We start from the raw sequence: 5,291 nt of genomic DNA, 5'->3' as shown, positions 1-5,291 counted from the left end.
ATTTGTCGAAACTCCTCTATTTATTATGCTCTGGTAAGCACTATGTTACCTTGCTGCATATTTATGGATGAGATCCCTGCTTTTGTTGCTCATTCTTTGCCTTCTAATATGGACCATATTTTGATTTTAGCTATGGTTTTGATTTGTTGGCAGATTTGGAGTTTACCCCTAATTTTGCCTTCTGAAATGAAAATGAAGAAGTGAAACAGGTTGTTCAATTTAGAACCGTGGAATAGGCAATTTGCTGCTTTTCCTCCTTCTATAGTTTTGTTATCATAAATTTTCTATAACCTTTTGCCGCTAATGGTTATGCTGTATTCCTGTACTTCATGAATTGTCTATAATACAGGCTTTTGTTGGCTGAAATAATCATTGGTCATATTTTACTTACTTCTCGGCTAAACTTCAGATTACTAGGGCCTCTTTTCTCTCCCGAGGGCCGAAAAGTTAAAACAAAACAAAAAAGGTTTTCCTCAAGAAATAATTGTGAATATTATGAAGCCCCTACTTGATATAACAATTATGATTGTTATTGAAATCTGTACAATTGCACCTTTGTCACATGATTTGAAATCATATAGTTCTATTTGACATAGCAATAATAGTATTTGTAAAGCATCAAAAGATAGATTTCTATATTGAAGAAACTTGATTATATCAGTTAACAGGAAAGATGCAGAAGCCATTACCCGAGTTGCTCAAGGAGTACGGTCTACCAATAGGAATCTTTCCTCGTGATGCAACAAACTACAAATTCAATGAAGAGACGCGAAAGCTTGTAGTCTTTGTTCCTCAGGTATACGAAGTATGCTACAAGGATTCATCGTAGATAGTATGCTACTATCTACCCAATACTAAAGTATTGACCAAACTGTCCATTTTGCCCTTTCAAAATAAAATGTTTGCCCTTAGTAAAGGTTATTCACGTAATTAACAAAATAAATAATACTCTATGCCAAGTGTTGTGTTCTCATTCGTCAGTTTAATCAAATTCCTTCATTCTCACTTCTCTCTCATTCTCGTCTAATCCTTCCTTTCTCAAAACCCTAGCTGCACAACCTTACACTTCTCACTTCTCTCCATTTTCTCTCTTCTCCCTCTCTCCATTCAACTCGTCTCTCACATCCGTTTCTTCCATCTTCATAGCCCTGTTCGGATCAGTAAAGTCCAATTTCATTTTTCTTTCCTGATTTCTCACATGTAATAGAATTTTCTTATACTTGATTTCGATTTCGATTTGTATTTTAACCTTTGTTTTGATTTGTGGAAATTTGTAGTCATTGGTCGCAAACGAAAAGTTCCAACACATTCTTCCTGTGTTGAACACCAACGTTGATGGAAAGCAGAAGATCATGTTTGCTCTTACCTCAACCAAAGGTATTGGGAGAAGATTCGCTAACATTTGTTGCAAGAAAGCTAATGTCAACATGAACAAGAGGTTCAATTTCATTAAAGTTTTGTTTTTTGTAGTTAGATGTGATTTGTTTTTTTCCAGGGTTTAGGGTTTGTTTTTTATTTTAGAGTTTAGATGTGATTTCAGATGTCAACATGTTTCTTTTCACTACGGTGTATTGATTTAATTTTTTGTTTGCTTCTCATTTCTGGTGATTTTTAGGGGTTTTGATTTCAAAAGAAAGAAGCAAGTAAACAAGTTTCTTTTTGGTGGATTCATAGAAGAGAAAAAAAGGTGGATTCATAGCTACCATGTTTCTTTTTGGTGAGAAAAAGATTCAATAGAAAACTTTGTTGGTTCTATTTTTTCGTTTTTTTTTTTGTTGATTTTGTTGGCTCTGATGAAGTTAAATGATCCTTGATGCAGGCCTACTATTTATGTTACATCTAAAGGAAATTTTCAGATTGGAAGTAGTAAGTTTTTGCATCAGTTCAAGATATTATTATTTTCATTTCTTGGTGAAAAATCCGTTGTACTAGGTTTTTGTAAGCTTAGATATTACTGAAATCACTCATCGCTTTGGGGAGGCATTATAAAGGGTTTCTTGCCCCATATATGGTTATTCTTATTAAATCTCACATTATGTTAGTATGCTACAAATCTATTCCTGCAGGAAGATGTTGTAAGAAAAAGTATGAAGGGAGATTGCCAAAGAGCCTCCACTAATATCCAAGGTTTTTTTCCCTTATCGGTTTCTTCAACGTTTCATTTCCTGTATTGCTATATCATTTGACAATATATGTGTTTATGTGAAATGTACTTTTGAATTGACTTTTCTTCATGAACAAATTCATGTTTTGGCAAGATCATGAATGTGCTTATTTTGATTCTGCTTATTTTGATTCTATAGCATATGAATGTGTTGAAAATCACTAATGTTAACTTGATTTTAGTGTCATTTTCAACATACTATTTGGCATTAGTACGAGTTTTTGGATGGTGGTTATCACAACATTTCTTCTCGGATGTTTGAATGGTGCAATTGGACAAACTAAGATACTACAAGTTTTGATTTTTCATCTCCTGCACCTGGTATTTGTCGAAACTCCTCTATTTATTATGCTCTGGTAAGCACTATGTTACCTTGCTGCATATTTATGGATGAGATCCCTGCTTTTGTTGCTCATTCTTTGCCTTCTAATATGGACCATATTTTGATTTTAGCTATGGTTTTGATTTGTTGGCAGATTTGGAGTTTACCCCTAATTTTGCCTTCTGAAATGAAAATGAAGAAGTGAAACAGGTTGTTCAATTTAGAACCGTGGAATAGGCAATTTGCTGCTTTTCCTCCTTCTATAGTTTTGTTATCATAAATTTTCTATAACCTTTTGCCGCTAATGGTTATGCTGTATTCCTGTACTTCATGAATTGTCTATAATACAGGCTTTTGTTGGCTGAAATAATCATTGGTCATATTTTACTTACTTCTCGGCTAAACTTCAGATTACTAGGGCCTCTTTTCTCTCCCGAGGGCCGAAAAGTTAAAACAAAACAAAAAAGGTTTTCCTCAAGAAATAATTGTGAATATTATGAAGCCCCTACTTGATATAACAATTATGATTGTTATTGAAATCTGTACAATTGCACCTTTGTCACATGATTTGAAATCATATAGTTCTATTTGACATAGCAATAATAGTATTTGTAAAGCATCAAAAGATAGATTTCTATATTGAAGAAACTTGATTATATCAGTTAACAGGAAAGATGCAGAAGCCATTACCCGAGTTGCTCAAGGAGTACGGTCTACCAATAGGAATCTTTCCTCGTGATGCAACAAACTACAAATTCAATGAAGAGACGCGAAAGCTTGTAGTCTTTGTTCCTCAGGTATACGAAGTATGCTACAAGGATTCATCGTAGATAGTATGCTACTATCTACCCAATACTAAAGTATTGACCAAACTGTCCATTTTGCCCTTTCAAAATAAAATGTTTGCCCTTAGTAAAGGTTATTCACGTAATTAACAAAATAAATAATACTCTATGCCAAGTGTTGTGTTCTCATTCGTCAGTTTAATCAAATTCCTTCATTCTCACTTCTCTCTCATTCTCGTCTAATCCTTCCTTTCTCAAAACCCTAGCTGCACAACCTTACACTTCTCACTTCTCTCCATTTTCTCTCTTCTCCCTCTCTCCATTCAACTCGTCTCTCACATCCGTTTCTTCCATCTTCATAGCCCTGTTCGGATCAGTAAAGTCCAATTTCATTTTTCTTTCCTGATTTCTCACATGTAATAGAATTTTCTTATACTTGATTTCGATTTCGATTTGTATTTTAACCTTTGTTTTGATTTGTGGAAATTTGTAGTCATTGGTCGCAAACGAAAAGTTCCAACACATTCTTCCTGTGTTGAACACCAACGTTGATGGAAAGCAGAAGATCATGTTTGCTCTTACCTCAACCAAAGGTATTGGGAGAAGATTCGCTAACATTTGTTGCAAGAAAGCTAATGTCAACATGAACAAGAGGTTCAATTTCATTAAAGTTTTGTTTTTTGTAGTTAGATGTGATTTGTTTTTTTCCAGGGTTTAGGGTTTGTTTTTTATTTTAGAGTTTAGATGTGATTTCAGATGTCAACATGTTTCTTTTCACTACGGTGTATTGATTTAATTTTTTGTTTGCTTCTCATTTCTGGTGATTTTTAGGGGTTTTGATTTCAAAAGAAAGAAGCAAGTAAACAAGTTTCTTTTTGGTGGATTCATAGAAGAGAAAAAAAGGTGGATTCATAGCTACCATGTTTCTTTTTGGTGAGAAAAAGATTCAATAGAAAACTTTGTTGGTTCTATTTTTTCGTTTTTTTTTTGTTGATTTTGTTGGCTCTGATGAAGTTAAATGATCCTTGATGCAGGCCTACTATTTATGTTACATCTAAAGGAAATTTTCAGATTGGAAGTAGTAAGTTTTTGCATCAGTTCAAGATATTATTATTTTCATTTCTTGGTGAAAAATCCGTTGTACTAGGTTTTTGTAAGCTTAGATATTACTGAAATCACTCATCGCTTTGGGGAGGCATTATAAAGGGTTTCTTGCCCCATATATGGTTATTCTTATTAAATCTCACATTATGTTAGTATGCTACAAATCTATTCCTGCAGGAAGATGTTGTAAGAAAAAGTATGAAGGGAGATTGCCAAAGAGCCTCCACTAATATCCAAGGTTTTTTTCCCTTATCGGTTTCTTCAACGTTTCATTTCCTGTATTGCTATATCATTTGACAATATATGTGTTTATGTGAAATGTACTTTTGAATTGACTTTTCTTCATGAACAAATTCATGTTTTGGCAAGATCATGAATGTGCTTATTTTGATTCCTCTTATTTTGATTCTATAGCATATGAATGTGTTGAAAATCACTAATGTTAACTTGATTTTAGTGTCATTTTCAACATACTATTTGGCATTAGTACGAGTTTTTGGATGGTGGTTATCACAACATTTCTTCTCGGATGTTTGAATGGTGCAATTGGACAAACTAAGATACTACAAGTTTTGATTTTTCATCTCCTGCACCTGGTATTTGTCGAAACTCCTCTATTTATTATGCTCTGGTAAGCACTATGTTACCTTGCTGCATATTTATGGATGAGATCCCTGCTTTTGTTGCTCATTCTTTGCCTTCTAATATGGACCATATTTTGATTTTAGCTATGGTTTTGATTTGTTGGCAGATTTGGAGTTTACCCCTAATTTTGCCTTCTGAAATGAAAATGAAGAAGTGAAACAGGTTGTTCAATTTAGAACCGTGGAATAGGCAATTTGCTGCTTTTCCTCCTTCTATAGTTTTGTTATCATAAATTTTCTATAACCTTTTGCCGCTAATGGTTATGCTGTAT

At 33.7% G+C, this 5,291-nt stretch overlaps 2 long non-coding RNA genes across 2 annotated transcripts; both read left to right on the top strand.

Annotated features, from left to right (window-relative positions):
* Positions 1-983: 983 nt before the first annotated feature.
* On the top strand, positions 984-2,118 carry LOC131628427 (uncharacterized). Its single transcript, XR_009291799.1, has 4 exons — positions 984-1,160; positions 1,278-1,438; positions 1,616-1,717; positions 1,820-2,118. It is a non-coding gene; the product is annotated as an uncharacterized LOC131628427 (long non-coding RNA).
* A 1,352-nt stretch (positions 2,119-3,470) lies between these two features.
* LOC131628426 (uncharacterized) lies at positions 3,471-4,604 on the top strand. The gene is made up of 4 exons (XR_009291798.1): positions 3,471-3,647; positions 3,765-3,925; positions 4,103-4,204; positions 4,306-4,604. It is a non-coding gene; the product is annotated as an uncharacterized LOC131628426 (long non-coding RNA).
* Positions 4,605-5,291: the final 687 nt, after the last annotated feature.

This window comes from Vicia villosa, unplaced genomic scaffold (assembly GCF_029867415.1).
Source record: "Vicia villosa cultivar HV-30 ecotype Madison, WI unplaced genomic scaffold, Vvil1.0 ctg.000455F_1_1, whole genome shotgun sequence".
NCBI classification, from domain to species: domain Eukaryota; kingdom Viridiplantae; phylum Streptophyta; class Magnoliopsida; order Fabales; family Fabaceae; genus Vicia; species Vicia villosa.
Note: the sequence above shows the minus strand (reverse complement) of the source record. Positions and strands in the feature narration are given on the sequence as shown.